The 19,173-nt window shown below is 42.6% G+C and overlaps 1 protein-coding gene and 1 pseudogene across 1 annotated transcript in view; one reads left to right on the top strand and one right to left on the bottom strand.

Moving 5' to 3' along the window:
- The window catches only part of TENM4 (teneurin transmembrane protein 4), a 1,737,111-nt gene that overhangs the window by 1,376,993 nt on the left and 340,945 nt on the right, over positions 1 to 19,173 (top strand).
- LOC105728968 (large ribosomal subunit protein eL32-like) lies at positions 9,817 to 10,221 on the bottom strand (annotated as a pseudogene).

Here is a 19,173-nt window from a genome sequence, read left to right as displayed (position 1 = left end):
CATTTTTTTCATGTGTTTGTTGGCTTCGTGTATGTCTTCTTTGTAAAGTGTCTCTTCATATCCTTTGCCCACTTTTGAATGGGCTAGTTTGTTTTTTTCTTGTAAATCTGTTTTAGTTCTTTGTAAATTCTGGATATCAGCCCTTTGTCAGATGGGTAGACTGCAAAAATTTTTTCCCATTCTGTTGGTTGCTGATTCACTCTAATGACTGTTTCTTTTGCCGTTGCAGAAGCTGTGGATTTTGATTAGGTCCTATTGGTCTATTTTGGCTTTTGTTGCCAATGCTTTTGTTGTTTTGGTCATGAAGTCCTTGCCTATGCCTATGTCCTGAATGGTTTTGCCTAGATTTTCTTCTAGGGTTTTTATGCTGTTAGGTCTTGTGTTTAAGTCTAATCCATCTGGAGTTAATTTTAGTGTAAGGTGTCAGAAAGTGGTCCAGTTTCTGCTTTCTGCACATGGCTAGCCAGTTTTCCCAACACCATTTATTAAACAGGGAATCCTTTCCCCATTGCTTGTTTTTGTCAGGTTTGTCAAAGATCGGATGGTTGTAGATATGTTGTGTTGCCTCCGAGGCCTCTGTTCTGTTCCATAGGTCTATATCTCTGTTTTGGTACCAGTACCATGCTGTTTTGATTACTATAGCCTTGTAATATAGTTTGAAGTCTGGCAGTGTGATGCCTCCTGCTTTGTTCTTTTTGCTTAGAATTGACTTGGCTATGCAGGCTCTCTTTTGGTTCCATATGAAGTTTAAGGTGGTTTTTTCCAGTTTTGTGAAGAAGGTCCTTGGTAGCTCGATGGGGATAGCGTTGAATCTGTAAATTTCTTTGGGCAGTATGGCCATTTTCACAATATTGATTCTTCCTAACCATGAACATGGAATGTTTCTCCATCTGTTTGTGTCCTCTCTTATTTCGTTGAGCAGTGGTTTATAGTTTTCCTTGAAGAGGTCCTTTACGTTCCTTGTTAGTTGTATCCTTAGGTGTTTTATTCTCTTTGTAGCAATTGTGAATGGCAGTTCATTCTTGATTTGGCTCTCTTTAAGTCTGTTATTGGTGTGTAGGAATGCTTGTGATTTTTGCACATTGATTTTGTATCCTGAGACTTTGCTGAAGTTGCTTATCAGTTTCAGGAGATTTTGGGCTGAGACGATGGGATCTTCTAGATATACAATCATGTCGTCTGCAAATAGAGACAATTTGACTTCCTCCTTTCCCATTCGAATACCCTTTATTTCTTTTTCTTGCCTGATTGCTCTGGCTAGAAATTCCAGTACTATATTGAATACATATTGTGAGAGAGGGCATCCTTGTCTAGTGCCAGTTTCAAAGGGAATGCTTCCAGTTTTTGCACATTCAGTATTATATTGGCTGTTGGTTTGTCATAAATAGCTTTTATTATTTTTGGATACATTCTGTCAATACCTAGTTTATTGAGGGTTTTTAATATAAAGGGCTGTTGAATTTTGTCAAAGGGCTTCTCTGCATCTATTGAGATAATCATGTGACTTTTGTCTTTGGTTCTGTTTATGTGGTGAATTATGTTTATAGACTTGCATATGTTGAACCAGCCTTGCATATCCAGGATGAATCCTACTTGATCATGGTCGATAAGCTTTTTGATGTGCTGTTGCAATCAGTTTGCCAGTATTTTATTGAAGATTTTTGCATCTATGTTCATCATGGATATTGACCTGAAGTTTTCTTTTCTTGCTGAGTCTCCGCCGGGTTTTGGTATCAGGATGATGTTGGTCTCATAAAATGATTTGGGAAGGATTCCCTCTTTTTGGATTGTTTGGAATAGTTTCCGAAGGAATGGTACCAGCTCCTCTTTGTATGTCTGGTAGAATTCGGCTGTGAACCCATCTGGACCTGGGCTTTTTTTTTTGGGTGGTAGGCTCTTAATTGCTGCCTCAACTTCAGACCTTGTTATTGGTCTATTCAGGGTTTCGACTTCTTCCTGGATTAGGCTTGGGAGGATGTAAGTGTCCAGGAATTTATCCTTTTCTTCCAGGTTTACTAGTTTATGTGCATAGAGTTGTTTGTAATAATCTCTGATGATGGTTTGTATTTCTGTGGAATCTGTGGTGATATCCCCTTTATCATTTTTTATTGCATCTACTTGATTCTTCTCTCTTTTCTTTTTTGTTAATCTGGCTAGTGGTCTATTTTGTTGATCTTTTCGAAAAACCAGCTCCTGGATTTATTGATTTTTTGAAGGGTTTTTTTGTGTCTCTATCTCCTTCAGTTCTGCTCTGATCTTAGTTATTTCTTGTCTTCTGCTAGGTTTTCAGTTTTTTTTATCTTGCTCCTCTAGCTCTTTCAATTTTGATGATAGGGTGTCGATTTTAGATCTCTCCTTGCTTCTCATGTGGGCATTTATTGCTGTATATTTTCCTCTAGACACTGCTTTAAATGTGTCCCAGAGATTCTGGTATGTTGTGTCTTTGTTCTCGTTGGTTTCTAAGAACATCTTTATTTCTGCCTTCATTTCATTGTTTATCCAGTCAACATTCAACCAGTTGTTCAGTTTCCATGAAGCTGTGTGGTTCTGAGTTAATTTCTGAATTCTGAGTTCTAACTTGCTTGCACTGTGGTCTGAGAGACTGTTTGTTATGATTTCCATTCTTTTGCATTTGCTGAGGAGTGATTTACTTCCAATTATGTGGTCAATTTTAGAGTAGGTGTGATGTGGTGCTGAGAAGAATGTATATTCTGTGGATTTGGGGTGGAGAGTTCTGTAAATGTCTATTAGGTTTGCTTGGTCCGGGTCTGAGTTCATGTCCTGGATATCCTTGTTAATTTTCTGTCTCGTTGATCTGTCTAATATTGACAATGGTGTGTTAAAGTCTCCCACAATTATTGTGTGTGAGTCTAAGTCTCTTTTTTTTTTTTTTTTTTTTTTGAGACAAAGTTTCACTCTTGTTACCCAGGCTGGAGTGCAATGGCGCGATCTTGGCTCACTGCAATCTCCGCCTCCTAGGTTCAGGCAGTTATCCTGCCTCAGCCTCCTGAGTAGCTGGGATTACAGGCACGTGCCACCATGCCCAGCTAACTTTTTGTATTTTTAGTAGAGACGGGGTTTCACCATGTTGACCAGGACCGTCTCGATCTCTTGACCTCGTAATCCACCCGCCTCGGCCTCCCAAAGCGCTGGAATTACAGGCATGAGCCACCGCACCCAGCCAAGTCTAACTCTCTTTGTAAGTCATTATGAACTTTCCTTATGTATCTGGGTGCTCCTGTATTGGGTGCATATATATTTAGGATCGTTAGCTCTTCTTGTTACATTGATCCTTTTACAATTATGTAATGTCCTTCTTTGTCTCTTTGGATCTTTGTTGGTTTAAAGTCTATTTTATTAGAGATGAGAATTACAACTCCTGCTTTTTTTTTTTTTTTTTTTTTTTTTTGCTCTCCATTTGCTTGGTAAATCTTCCCCATCCCTTTATTTTGAACCTTTGTGTATCCTTGCATATGAGATGGGTTTCCTGGATACAGCACACCAATGGGTTTTGGCTTTTTTTTTTTTTTTTTTTGAGACGGAGTTTCGCTCTTGTTACCCAGGCTGAAGTGCAATGGCACGATCTCGGCTCACTGCAACCTCCGCCTCCTGGGTTCAGGCACTTCTCCTGCCTCAGCCTCCTGAGTAGCTGGGATTACAGGCACGCGCCACCATGCCCAGCTAATTTTTTTGTATTAGTAGAGATGGGGTTTCACCATGTTGACCAGGATGGTCTCGATCTCTTGACCTCGTGATCCACCCGCCTCGGCCTCCCAAAGTGCTGGGATTACAGGCTTGAGCCACCGCACCCGGCGGGTTTTGGCTTTTTATCCAATTTTCCAGTCTGTGTCTTTTGGTTGGGGCATTTAGCCCATTTACATTTAATGTTAATATTGTTATGTGTGAATTTGATCCTGCCATTTTGATGGTAGCTGGCTGTTTTGCCCATTAGTTGATGCAGTTTCTTCATTGTGTTGATGCTCTTTACCATTTGGTATGTTTTTGGAGTGGCTGATACTGGTTATTCCTTTCTATATTTAGTGCCTATTTCAGGAGCTCTTGTAAAGCAGGCCTGGTGGTGATGAAATCTCTGAGTACTTGCTTGTTTGCAAAGGATTTTATTTTTCCTTCACTTTTGAAGCTTAGTTTGGCGGGATGTGAAATTCTGGATTGAAAGTTCTTTTCTTTAAGGATGTTGAATATTGGCCCCCACTCTCTTCTGGCTTGTAGGGTTTCTGCTGAGAGATCTGCTATGAGTCTGATGGGCTTCCCTTTGTGGGTAACCCTACTTTTCTCTCTGGCTGCCCTTAGCATTTTCTCCTTCATTTCAACCCTGGCGAATCTGATGATTATGTGCCTTGGGGTTGCTCTTCTTGAGGAATATCTTTGTGGTGTTCTCTGTATTTCCTGGACTTGAATATTGGCCTGCCTTGCTAGGTTGGGGAAGTTTTCCTGGATAATATCTTGAAGAGTATTTTCCAGCTTGGATTCATTCTCTCCGTCACATTCAGGTACACCTATCAAACGTAGATTAGGTCTTTTCACATAGTCCCATATTTCTTGAAGACTTTGCTCATTCCTTTTTACCCTTTTTTCTCTAATCTTGCCTTCTCATTTTATTTCATTGAGTTGATCTTCGACCTCTGATATCCTTTCTTCTGCTTGGTCAATTCGGCTGTTGAAACTTGTGTATGCGTCGCAAAGTTCTTGTGTTGTGTTTTTCAGCTCCATCAATTCACTTACATTCCTCTCTAAGTTGTTTATTCTCGTTAGCATTTCATCAGATCTTTTTTCAAGGTTCTTAGTTTCTTTGCATTCGGTTAGAACATGTTCTTTTAGCTCACAGAAGTTTCTTATTACCCACCTTCTGAAGCCTGCTTCTGTCAATTCATCACACTCATTCTCCATCCAGCCTTGTTGCCTTGCTCGTGAGGAGTTGTGATTTCTTGTAGGAGGAGAGGTGTTTGATTTCAGGTGTTTACATCCTTTATATGCTGGTTTTTCCCATCTTTGTGGATTTATCCACCTGTCATCTTTGTAGTTGTTGACTTTCATATTGGGTCTCTGAGTGGATGTCTAGTTTGTTGATGATGAAGTTATTTCTTTCTGTTTCTTAGTTTTCCTTCTAACAGTCTGGCCCCTCTGCTGTAGGACTGCTGAAGTCCACTCCAGGCCCTGCTTGCCTGGAGATCACCTGTAGCGGCTGCAGAACAGTAAGGGTTGCTGCCAGTTTCTTCTTCTGCTATCTTTGTCCCAGAAGGATGCCTGCCAGATGTCAGTCTGAGCTCTCCTTTATGAGGTGACTCTTTGGATACATGGAGGTCAGGGAACTGCTTGAGGAGACAGTCTGCCCTTTATAGGAGCTCAAGTGCTGAGCTGTGAGCTCCATTGTTCATTCAGAGCTGCTGGGCAGGTACGTTTAAGTCTGCTGCAGCAGAACTCATAAACGCCCCCGCTTTTTTCACAGGTGCTCTGTCCTGGGGAGTTAGGGCTTTATTTATGAGTTTCTGTTGTGCTGCTGCCTTTTTTCAGGGCTGCCCTGCCCAGCGAGGAGGCAGCCTAGTCACTGTCTGCCTGCAGAGGCTTTGCTGAGCTGCTGTGGGCTACACGAAGCTGCCGTGTGAACTTCCCTGCAGTCCTGTTTATATGGGTGTATTTAGAACTGCCTTGGCAATGGTGGCCCACCTCTATAATGGCAGACTCTCTCTGCCTTGACAATAGTGGGCTGCCTCAGCAATGGCAAACTACCTCTGTAGTGGTGGACTGCCTCAGTAATGGCAGATGCCCCTCCCCCACAGAGCTGGGCCGTCCCAGGTTCAGCTGTGCTTGCTGTGAAACTCTCAATCCAGAGCGTTTCTGATTGCTGTTTTTTGTGGGGGTGGGACCAGCCAAGCCTGATCACCTGGCTCCCTGCCTCAGAGCCTTTTGTTGTTGTTGTTGTTGAATGGTCAACTGTCTCCCAGGTGTTCCAGTCGCCTGTTGAAAAGGCGCCAGGATCTATGTGATTTCCCATGCGTCGACCCACTGCACCGGCTGAAACAGCAGCGCTGAGATTCGTGGCGCTTTTTTGCCTGGGAATCTCCTGGCCTGGCTCCCTGTTTCAGTCTCCTTTTTTAATCAGGTGAATGGGCGACCCTGCCTTCCCAAAGCTCCAGTCTCCAACTAAAATGGCACCAGGACCCGTGTATTTTGTATGGAGAACCACAGCATCGGGGTGCCAGCAAAACAGCCATGCCGGCAAAAACAGCTGTGCCGGCCAAAACAGCCGCGCCAGCCAAACCAGCCACTCTGGCAACCCGTGGGGCTCCTCTGCCTGGGAATCTCCTCATCTGTGGGCAATAAAAGTCCATCTGGAATTGCGGCATCCACTCACCCACCATGCTTTCACTGGGAGCTGCAATCCTGAGCTGCTCCTAATCGGTCATCTTGGATCCCTCTCCTGGTTCGTTTCTTAACATGGCCATTTTGTCTTTCATCTCCTGTATTGTTCTATTATATTCCTTACAATCCTTTGATTGGATTTCTTCTGAATCGTGATGATCTTTGCTCCTATTCATAATGCGAATTCTATTTCTTTAATTTTGGCCATTTCATCCTGGTAAGAATTATTGCTGGGAAACTAGTTCAGTCATTTGGAGATGAGAAGACACTTTGGCTTTTTGAAATGTCACAGTTTTTGCATAGATTCTTTCTCATCTGTGTGGGCTGATGTTCTTTCAGTCTTTACAGTTGCTATTCTTCTGATAGGTTTTTTTTTGTTTGTATCTTCTTTGATGCCCTTGGGGGTTTGATTTTGATATAGGGTGGATTCAGTCAAGGCAGGTTTTTTTTTTGCTTTTATCTTCTTTGATGCCCTTGGGGGTTTGATTTTGGTATAGGGTGGATTCAGTCAACTAGCCTTGTTTCTGGAAGATTTTAGGGAGCCAAGGCTCAACTTGGCAGTTTTGGGTTGGGTACTGTAACTCTTGGCCCCTGCCTTTGTTCTTGAGGTTATGAACCTGCTGCATTGGAGAAGCTGAGGTGTTCCCAGTGCACCAGCCACAGCACTCCAATGGGTGGTGCTGGCCAAAGCACTTCATTGGGGCAGTGGCAGGAGGATCCATCCATGTTCACTTGCACATGTCAGCAGTTGCAAGAGCATGGCAGAGTGCACATGTATTGGCTGGGGCAAAGTACTAGCAGAATTGAGACTGCAACATTCCTGTGTGCACTTTCTGGCAGGAGTGGGGTGCTGGCAGGCACAAAGCTGCCAGCCTCTGTGCACAGGTTTACGGAAGGGGTGGCAGTGCAGGGGAGGTACAGGGCCACTAGTGTTCATATGTGTTGTTTTTTTTTTTTTTTCTGAGACGGAGTTTCGCTCTTCTTACCCAGGCTTGAGTGCAATGGCGCAATCTCAGCTCACTGCAACCTCCGCCTCCTGGGTTCAGGCAATTCTACTGCCTCAGCCTCCTGAGTAGCTGGGATTACGGGCACGCATCACCATGCCCAGCTAATTTTTTGTATCTTTAGTAGAGACGGGGTTTCACCATGTTGACCAGGATGGTCTCGATCTCTTGACCTCGTGATCCACCCTCCTTGGCCTCCCAAAGTGCTGGGATTACAGGCGTGAGCCACCGCGCCCGGCCTCATATGTGTTTTTATGTCAGCAATGGCAGCACAACCAGATACCTATGTATCAGTTGGGGGATGGGTATGGCAGGGTGTGCTCATGCCATTTAGTGCAGTGAGGTATGCTTGTACATATATGTTGGTGCAGGCAGGGAAGCCAGGTGCACTCTGGATACACCAGAAATTCAGGGGAAGGGACTATGGATAAATGCATGCCAGCAAAACAGTGAAGGGAGGCTGCGGTGGTTGAGGAAAGATTGCAGGTGAGTTGGTGCACTTTGGCTAGGTTGTTCTGCTGGAGTTCTCCAATGGTCAGGCATGGTCTGCTGACAAATGAGCTATGATGAGAGCCCCCAGGAAGCACCCTGGTTAGGCATCCAAGGATGTGTTGCAAGTAGGCATGGCCAAATTGGAGTCCCAAAAGAGGCCAGCATACAGGAGGGCACTTAGTTTGGACTGGCCCTGTCTTACAGGCAAGACAACCCTGCTCTGTCCAGCTTCACCAGTCCCCCTCAGGGCTAAAATCTCCTAGAGGAGAATAGTGAGCCATGGAGAATGGCCATCCCTGGCCATGCTCTACTGCAGATGTTCCTACACCAAACCCTTTGGGCTTTGCACAGGCTAGAATCTGGCTCCTACCACATCTCTAAGCGTCTCTCCTTGCCAGCTCAAGTGTCCATGGGATTTGGGAGGTCTCCTGCTGCCAGGATTCTAGAGATTCATGGCAAGAGCATGCTATTCCTTGCCTGTTCAACTCACCCCTTCTCCAGGAGTTGCTAAGGGCCAGGCTGGTGCTCAGTAGCCCCATGCAGTGTTCTCAGATTCCTCCCCCTTCAGCCCAGCATCTGCATCTTCCCTTCATCCACTATCAATGCCTTCCCTCTGAAGATCTGCTTAGAATGTGTCAGTCTTCCTTATGTCCCAGCCTCTCAGTGGCAGACATTTCTCCTGGCTCCATTCTTTTACTTTGAAGCTGTTTGTGTCTTACAATCTAAAGCATGTTTCCTGTAGAAAATATATAATTGGATCTTGCTTTTTTATCTGCTCTCACAATATCAGCCTTTTGATTGGGTCCTTTAGGCCATATTCAATGTCATTATTTATATGATTGGATTTACACTAGCCACTTTCCTTTTTTTTTTTTTTTTTTTTTTTTTTGAGATGGACTCTCACTTTGTTGCCCAGGCTGGAGTGCAGTGGTGCAATCTTGGCTCACTGCAAACTCTACCTCCTGCGTTCAAGTGATTCTCATGCCTCAGCCTCCCAAGTAGCTGGGACTACAGGCATGTGCCACCATGGCTGGCTAATTTTTGTACTTTTAGTAGAGACAGGGTTTCACCATGTTGGCCAGGCTGGTCTCGAACTCCTGACCTCAGGTGATCCACCTGCCTTGGCCTCCCAGCGTGCTGGATTACAGCCATGAGCTACTGCACCTGGCTTTTCCTATTTGTTTTTCATAACTTCCCTGTCTTCTTCATTTCTCTGTTTCTACTCTACTGCCTTTTGTATGTTAAATAAAGTTTTTATATAGCATTGTAATACCTTTGTTGATTTTTTAAACTATATTTGGAGAATTTTTTTAGTGGTTGCTCTAGGGAATACAAAATATATTTTAATTTGTCACAATCTATTTCAGATCGATCCCACCAATTTCACTAAAACATGAAAACTATGCTCTAAGATGGCTCTATTCCTTTCTTCTTTCTTTTGCTATTTCTGTCACATATATATCTATACATGTAAAAAACTTAACTATTCAGTATCATTGTTTTACTCAATCTTTTATTTTTGAAAGATGTTAAGAGAAGAAATGAGAAAATTTATATTGATAGGTTTATTTTTATTAATGTGTGTATTTTCCATTTCTGATGTTTTTCATTTCTTCCTGTGGAGTTGAGGGCATCTCAGTATTGTTTCCTTTCAGCTTAAAAGACTTGATTAAGATATGTAAGACAGGTCTCCTAACAGTAAATTCTCTCAGTCTTTGTTTATCTGAGAATCTCTTTATTTTGCCTTCAATTTTTAAGGATAGTTTTGCTGGATATAAAATTGTTAATTGACTGTTATTTCTCTAACAGCTCTGATATGCCCTCCATTGTTTAATATGAGAAGTCAGCCATTAATTGTATTGATGCTTTCCTTTTTATTTTTATTTTTTTTGAAAGAAGATGCCAGTTTTATGTAAACACAAAAATGCACATAAGCTGTCTACTCATTTTCTTCACTGTGCAGCCTGGCATTGGGGTTGGTGACTCTGATGGCCAGCTGGGCAGTTCTTTCCACGATGGCTTTGAGGTTCTTGGAGGAAACATCGTGAGCGATCTCAGCACAGTAAGATTTATTGCACATCAGCAGCACTTCCAGCTCCTTAACATTGTGGACCAGGAACTTCTGGATGCCACTGGGCAGCATGTACTTTGTTTTCTTGTTCCCATAACCAATGTTAGGCATCAAGATCTAGCCCTTGAACCTTCTATGAACCCTGTTGTCAATACCTTTGGGTTTCCGCCAGTTATGCTTAATTTTGACATACCGGTCTGACTGGTGCCAGATGAACTTCTTGGTTCTCTTTCTGATGATCTTGGGTTTCACAAGGGGTCTAAGGGCGGCCATGATGCCTAGGAGGAGACAGCTGCCACCTCCGTAGGCAGTGCGGAGGAAGAGAGAAGGGACCGTATTGATGCTTTCCTATACCTAATGAGCCATTTTTATCTTATTATTTTCAAGATTTTCTCTCTGTCTTTGGCTTTCAACAGTTTGACTATGATTTATCTCTGTATGGATCTCTCTTCATTTATTTACTAGGGGTGCATTTTGCTTCTTGGATGTATAGATTAATGTTTTCCATCAAATGCAGGGAAGTTTTAGTCATTATTTCTTCAAATATTTCCTCTGCACCTCTCTCTTCCCTTTCTCTGGTTTCTCTCTTTCTCCTCTCCTGAAGTCTTTTTTTTATGTTTGCTGTTGTGCTTAATGTTGTCCCACTCTCAGTCAGTTTCTGTTGACTACTTTCCTTGCTAAGTATGGGTCACATTTTCCTGTTTCTTTGTATACATGTCTTGTAATTTTGATTTTATTGTTAAAAACTGGACATTTCAGTTACTATATCATAGCAAATCTGGATTTTAATTTTTCTCTATGAAGATTGTTGTTACTCCTCTCTTTTTCTTTATTGTTTATCTTTGTTTAGAACATGTCTGGACTAAATCTGTTAAATGTTTCTCTCCTACAGTGTGACCAATGGTGTCCCTAATCATTTTTTTTTCTTGTCACTTTTCAGCTTCTGACTGTATAGCTTATTTTTCAACCAGTGATTGGACAGAGACTGTGCTCAAAACACCTGCAGGCGTTTGAGCCAGGTGTCTGCCAATGGAGATGTGAGATGAAGGGAAGTATATTCAAAGTTTAGGCCATTTTGAAATCTGTCTGGCTTTTAATTTCCACTGGGTCCTTTTACGTCTCCTGTATGTATGCATGTATTCATTTATGCATCCTCAGGGTTAGCCCGAAGTATGAGAATAGTCTGGAACCTCTCTGGTCTCCCACTATTCATTCACATGTCAGCCGAAATATGCTTGCCCAACTATGACCTTATGCTACTAGAACCATTGGCCCTCCCCACTCTTACCTGCTGCCAAGAGTCATTACTTTTACTGACAATGCCACTGGCCATGGCCATCCGCTGCTGTTTCCATTGACCTCATAAGCCAAGTTGCCAATCCTCATAGCAACCTCACCCTGGCAGAATTTCTGTGCTGACCAAGGTGTGGTGGACAGGACAAGCCCAAGATGATAACACCACTGATTGCCACTGTTCTCACCTAAAATGGAGCAGTTTTTCAAGTATAATCACTTCTGAGATCATTGTATGCCTTTGGTCAATTTCCAGAACATTAAATAGTTATTTTTGTCAGTGTTGTCTAACTTTATAATTCCTTTTGAGAGGAGATGATTTGCCAACCTCCACATTTGGCCATAGGCCAAAATCCTCCCTATAATTTCTAAAGTCTTCTTAAATCTCTTTTGATTCTAACAACTTCTAGGCGAGACTGACAGAGCAATGTTGTTAATGCCATTTCAAAGATAAAATGAAGCTCAGAGAGGTTAAATGACTTGCCCAGTGGCTTCCAGCTTGAAACTGACTGAGTCAGATTTCCAGTCCGGTTTTCCATCTTTCAGTGCTTTTCTACTATACCATGAAGGCTGGGTGTGCTTCCATTGAGCATTGAGCAAAGAAGCTATCTTAATCAGCTTGGGTTGCTGTAACAAAATACCATGGACTAGTGGCTTGAACAACAGACATTTATATCTCACATTTCTCGAAGCTGGCAAGTCCAAGATCAAGGTGCCAGCAGATTTGGTTTTTGGTGAGGGCATATGTCCTGGCTGATAGACAGCTGCCTTTTCATTATGTGTTCACATGGCCTTTCCTCGGTGTGTATACATCAAGGAAAGACAGAGGAGAAAGAGAAGACCACTCTCTTTTCCTCCTCCTATAAGGGCACTGATCCCATCATGAGGGTCCCACCCTCATGAACTCATCTAAACCTAATTACCTCCTAAAAAGACTCCACCTTCCAATGCCATCACATTACAGGTAGGGGTTCAACATATGAATTCTAAAGGGACGCATACATTCAAGCCATAACAGAAGCCAGCCCAGAACTTATCTTTCTCTTGCTGACCTGAGGCATGTACAGGTTCACTGGGTCTTCATATTCATCAAAGCCAAACTTCAGGGAGAAAGAAACAATGGATAAATTCCAGCTGTGGATGCTGAAGCTCAGGGCCTTTCTTCTCACCATTAAGATGAAAGGTGGTAGTGGGACGTCCTTTCTCCTGCAACCATCCTACTGAAAGGCACTGTGCTTCGTATGTGAGTAACTCCTGAATTTTAACTATGGCACATAGTTTAACCAGTCTTAAAGTTGTAACAGTCATTTTAGTTTTTCCAACTTTCTTTGTTAAAGGGTCTAGCAAAGAAAGGTAACATTTGCTTTAAGATCCAGAGTCATAACCCCTCAAATCAGAGTATTCTCTTCTGTGCCAAAACAAGGACATATGCAAACTTTGGAGACTGATGGGATTTGCCTGAGTCTCCAGAGAATAGTGTGAGCTCTTGGCAGAGGTCACATTCTCATGGGGAGAACATGATGGACTGCTCCGAATTTTAGGGCCACTTTCCTAATGATGAAGTCTGTCACATTGAGCATTTGCCATGTACCAAACACTGTTAGGAGCTTTATACACAGATCATGAATGTTCCTGGTCCTCAGCAGCCTGTGGTCACATTGATAGAAATAATTCAAATTTCTTGTATTCCTATACCCACCCTACCCCCCAACAATTTGCACAGGACCTACAACTTACTGAGAGTTCCCCCTTAGGGCTTTCTGGAAGCCTCCAGAGGCCTCCTGTGTATTTAAAAAGAACTCTGCTTTGGTACCTTCACATCACACCCCTTGCTAATATTCTCTCTGACTACAGACCACTGGGAAGGTGGCACCATGCCTCTCCCCTTACAGCTGGAGCCCTCTACAAGACCACCATTTTTCTGCCCTAGAGTTATCCCAAAGTCATCCCAAAGCTGCAAACCTTTAATCACTGCACTGTCTACACTGTACCATAAACATGCTGTTTCCTAGAGAAAGGGAGAGAAGGAGCCTCACCTTGACTCTATGCTACCCTTGGTTCCTATGCCCCAAAGCAGCGCTGCTTGGGTCCACTATTTAATAGCCTCTTCAGCTCCCCAATAAGGCTCAGAGTTCACCCTGGGCCCAGGCAGGAGAGCAGACCTTCCTATCTCTTCCAGGTATCCTTTGCTGTGTAATAAACTATCCCAAAACTCAAAGGCGTAAAATAACAGCCATGTATTATTCTTCATAATTCTGTGGATTGACTGGGCAGCTCTGTAAGTTCTGCACAGGGTCTCTTATGAGGCTGTAGTCACATGGTGGCTGGAGCTCATGGCTGGGGCTAAAATATCCCAGATGGCTTCATTCATGTGTTTTGTGCCTTCACAGGGTCAGTTGGAAGGCTGGCACCTTTGTCTGTCCATGTAGTCTTTCCACTTAGCTGGCTTAGACTTCTTTTCGTGATAGTTGGATCTCAAGAGTTTTCTAATAGGGAGGTAGCATAGGTTACTTGTTCTCTTGGAGTGTAGGCCCAGAGCTAGCATCTACTGCATTCAATTAGTTAAAGCAGTCACAGGGCCAGCCAGGATTCACAAGGAGAGAAAATAAGCCCTATTTTATGATGAGGTTAGTGACAAAGAACTTGCAGCCATCTTTAAAATCCACTACCATTCCCCCGAGTTTTTGAGGCTGTTCCCAAGGAAACAGTACTTCCTGTGACATTATTCTCTCCATCAGCAACTAAGGAGCTGATGACCTTACATAAGCAATCTCAGTTTAGGCTCAATGGGAACCACTCCACTGATCTCTTACGAGTCTTACTGCAATTCAACAAGGTAGGTTTTCTTATCCCCCATTGTGTACGTGAAGAAACTAAAATTCAGAGAGCTTAAGTGATTGACCCAAGGTTACGGCTAGTAAAATGGCCAGTCCAGGAATTCAAACTGAGGTCAGCTTAACTCCAAAACCAAAAGCCCTTCTTGCCACCTTCACTCTGCATCTCATCTCTCTGAATCTTAGTTGCCTCCAATGTAATACGTTAAATTAAGCAAAAAAGAAAAAAAAAGGATTTTCAAGGCCCATTCTAACTTTTTTTTTTTGAGACGGAGTTTCGCTCTTGTTACCCAGGCTGGAGTGCAATGGCACAATCTCGGCTCACCACAACCTCTGCCTCCTGGGTTCAGGCAATTTCTCCTGCCTCAGCCTCCTGAGTAGCTGGGATTACAGGCACGCACCACCGTGCCCAGCTAATTTTTTTGTATTTTTAGTAGAGATGGGGTTTCACCATGTTGATCAGGATGGTCTCGTTCTGTTGACCTCATGATCCACCCCCCGCCCTGGCCTCCCAAAATGCTGGGATTACAGGCGTGAGCCACCGGGCGCCCGGCCGGCCCATTCTAACTTTAAAATTTTTTAATTCTTTTCCACCCACCACTTCCTGAAGAAGCACATCTTCTCCTGCTGCATTTGCTACTTTTCTGTATTTCTGTTGACAAGATTTTGACCCATAGGATTTGTTTGTAAGGATCATCTACTATTTTTTAGAAATCCAAATGGCTCTTATGAAAAGGTCCTTCAAATTCCTGGCAGAAGATAATTGACTTCTAAACCCTCCTCAGTCCCATAAATCCCCTTTCTAGTACTCAGTACTTTTCCTGCCAGCTGGGAGATGTCAAGGACAGGATTTCAAGATGTCACTCCTCTGCTTAAAAGCTTTCCATGGCTCCCCGAATGCCCTCAGGACAAAATCTAAACTCTTGACACGGCATGCAAGATCTGCCTCTCCCATCTTATCTCCTACTATCACACTGAGATGCTTTGTTTTCAGTCAGTACGGTGTGTCTCTGTGATTTTGATTATCTTGTTACGGTTGTCCAAAGGGCCTTTGTCTACCCCTTCCACTCCTGGTTAACTCTTACTCGTTCTAGGAAATACAGTGCATATACCACAGAGGAGGCTAGACTTACAAGTCCATCTCCCTTCTCCCATAGCATCCTTGACATAACTTTGTCACCTTACTCACTACTTTATGCTGAAACTCTTTATCTCTTAGTTCATATCTCCAAAAGATATGAACTCCCTGAATACCAGAATTGTGTTTTATTCTTCTTTGTAATACCAGCTTCCTCCACCAGCACAGTGTGTTGCACAGAGGAGACGTCCGGGCAATGGTTTAAACAAACACAGATCATAAAAAGCTGTAAACTCCATTAGGACAAGCCTCCATTTGCCTTACCCACCACAAAATCCCCAGTGCCTAACACAAAACAGAGATTGATACTTGTCAGGTCTCCGTGTGCAAGCCTGGACCCAGCAAGTCTGAAGTCCTGCCTGCCTTGGCGGATCATCCCCACCCACAAACCTCTCATCCCACTCTGCCATCTTAACTCTTCTTATGATAATGTGAATACTTCTCACCCCCACCCTGCCATCTTAACTGTTCTTATGATAATGTGAATACTCCTTACCCCATCCTGCCATCTTAACTGTTCTTATGATAATGTAATACTCCTCTCCCCACCCTACCATCTTAACTACTCTTTTGCCTTACCTCACTGCCATTGTAACTGAACTTATGGTAATATATACCCCTTGCCCCTACCACCCACCGCTGTAACTGATCTTACTCTATAATACCCCTGTTCCCCCCAAAAATTGCCCCCACCTATAAAACCAATTCCCACCCTTACCCCCTTCACTTGTCCTTTCTCAGATGTGGCCTGCTTGCACCCAAGTGTGAAATAAAATGGCCTTGTCGCCCACACAAAACCTGTTTGGAAGATCTCTTTATTAAATGTGTTTAATATTCAGTACTATTGGACGCGAATAACAATACTCTTGCTAAGAAGTGTATCCTCACTTATTGCCTTATGTCTGTATCTTCCCTAGTCTTCAAACAACTCTTCCAATTCTCCATTTTCCACCCTTCCACTCTGGCCATGATAGAATAACTGGAATTGGACTAGCCATCCTACCATACACAATTGTAAAAATCAACACAATATATGAAATTACCATGTTCTAATTTTAGATAAAAGGCAGCACAAAGCTATGGCTTCCAAGAGGTAGAAAACTGCACAAGTTACATGGTTGTTCCAACTTTCAGCTTAGAGGAACTTCATAAAACTCCAAGGAAGCAGAGTTCAAATAGAACACAGCCATCCTACTAGTTTAGGGCCACTGACAAGTTTGGAATTTGTGGGATAAGGTACTAGAGAGAAAAGGCTCCAGAAATCTGCAATGAGGTATTCATGAGCCTTTGATTAATACCAAGCTTCACATATGCAAGGAGAAACTTTATGTGGCTGGTCAGAGAACATCTACTGGGGAAAGAACAACTGCCAGGAAATAGAACAACTACCAAGCACCTGCATGCTGACATTCACACAAGGCTGAGAGAATGTTTCAGTTCCAACTATCCAGTAAGGAAGGACCTTACTCAACATGCTAGGCTTCCAGTATAGACTGCAGAAAGGCTATGCTTTAGGATTAGGGTTAATCTAGTTATAGAGTCAAGACTACTTTAGGCCTAATCTAATGGGGATTAAAATCAGCCCTGAAATTATCATGCTGATCTACAAGTAAATTAACTGCCTACCTAAGCAAAAATTCAACTCTTTTTTAAGGAAGACAACAAAATCCAGACCCCAAACATCTTAATATCCATAATGTGCAGTGTACAATCAGAAATTATCATGTGTGCAAGGAAGAATGATAGGGAATCCATAACCAAGAGAAAAATTAATCAGTAGCAACATAGATCATAGAAATGATGGAATTAGCAAATAACTTTGAAAATGGCTACTATAAATATGTGCAAGGAGTTAGAGAAAAATATGAATATAATGAGTGAGCAAATAGAACACCTTCATAGAGAAATGGAACCAAATTGAAATTCTTGAATTGAAAAATGTAATATCTGAAATAAAAAGTTCACTGATGGGTTTAACAGCAGATTGTACACTGTGGAACAAAAAGACTCATGAACTTGGATACAGGGAAATAAAAACTATCCAAACTGAAGCAGAAAGAGAGAAGAATAAAGCCTGAGAAAAATGAACAGAACTTCAATGACCTGTGGAACAATGTCAAGTGGTCTAACATGTAGAGTCCCAAGAGCAGAAGAGAGAGAAGAAAACAGTAAAAATAATAGCTGAAATGTTTTCGAATTTGAATTAAACTAAGCCCACAGATCCAGGAAACTCAACAAATCCCAAGAATAAACACAAAACCACAATAAAATGCTGAAAATCAATTATAAAGAGAAAATGTTAAAAGCAACCAGAAAAAAGACATAAATTCCCCCTTTTCATAAATGAATTTCTCTTTCTGTGATGCTCCCTCTTCCTCCAGCCTCCCTTAGCACCTTATCTTTGACTCCCCTTTGACTCTGTCTTGATCCCAGCTTTGGTTCTGTGCCTCATGTGCCTTAAAAGATTTTGAACTTTTTCATGTCTGGGAATTCATCTTGCATTGAGGCTATCACAGCATATTACAACATCTTGCCAATAGTAGTTGTTCAGTAATCAATTAAATGGGTGAATTAAGTACGTGAATGAATAAAGATAATTATAAGTTGGTTATGAAATCCTGCATTTTTTTTTTTTTTTTTTTTTTTTTAATATAGAGATGGGGTATCACCATGTTGGCCAGGCTAGTCTCGAACTCCTGACCTCAGGTGATCCACCCATCTCGGCCTCCCAAAGTGCTGGGATTACAGGCGTGAGCCACCGTGCCCGGCCGAAATCCTGGATTTTTAAGTAAGCAATGCCAAGAAGCAGTAGAACCCAGGTCATCCCACAGGAGAATTATGCCTCTCTTTTCAGAATAATTATATTTAAAACCACAATTTATTGAGTGCCCACTGAATGCCTGATACTGTGGTAAGCCATTTATGCACACCCAATTAAAGTCTTATAATGAGAAAAGCAAAGGGCAAACGGCCAAGTACATTGCGTCTGGCTACACAGGTAGTAAGTGAGATTGTAGGTTATCCCCACAAGATTGATTTCAAAAGCTGGGCAAAACACCTTCTCTACTTCCTACTCACAACCCATTTCTTAATCATATATTTCCATACCTCTATGCTTTCTTTTGTTCATGTTATTTCTTCCTCCTTTCTCTCACCCACCTGGTGAAGTCCAGCTCTTGTTCAAAATCTGCATCAAAATTCTCTTCAGCAGGAAAAATGAGTTCACGTAGCACCACGAATCCAGAAGGCAGGTCTGAGTGCCCATGCTCTTTTAAGCCTTGGAATCCTGAGATGAATGAGATAATGTTTTCTAATGTAAAGCAACACACAGGCTACTCAGAGAAAGAGTTCTGGGACAAGTGAGATCGGTACAAGACAGAAGGCAATACTAAGGGTTTGGGGGCCCTGAATCAGCTAGATTGGTCAGTCAGGACTTCCTGGAAGAGGTCGTGACTGAGATGAGTGTTAAGGATATCAGAAACGGACAAAGTACAAAATACAGATGCAACAAAAGTCCATATGCCTACATTAGAGCGCACAGTGAGAGGAGCCAGGGTAGCTGGGATGGTGGGAAGAAGTCCTCTTACAAGCTGCACATTCTCCTTTCCTCCTCCTCTCCAGCAGGTGCCCTCAGGCCTGAACTCCTTTTCCTAACAGAAGTCTGCCTCTGCAGTAACTCTCACTCCTCCTTAGTGCATGTTACAGGGAATTAAATTCCTTTTGAATAGATCTACCTTCAGAGTGCGAAGTTAATGAGTCACTATTTTTCAAATTTAGGGAAAATCCATAGTTGTCGCAGCTTTATAGCTTGGTATTATTGGATAATCAAACACAACTATTTTCTCAAAATAGAATGGGGTTTCCTGCACCCCTTCCTGTTCCCATCCCAGCTGCCTCCACAGCGGCAGAGAATGGAGAAGCCAGTGTTTTGCCTGGGTCTGGGCCCACATTGCTCTTTTT

This window comes from Aotus nancymaae, unplaced genomic scaffold, assembly GCF_030222135.1.
Source record: "Aotus nancymaae isolate 86718 unplaced genomic scaffold, 86718_ANA_hifiasm-v0.15.2.pri h1tg000059l, whole genome shotgun sequence".
Lineage (NCBI taxonomy): Eukaryota > Metazoa > Chordata > Mammalia > Primates > Aotidae > Aotus > Aotus nancymaae.
The sequence above is the reverse complement of the archived record's forward strand: the minus strand, read 5'-3'. Positions and strand labels throughout refer to the sequence as shown.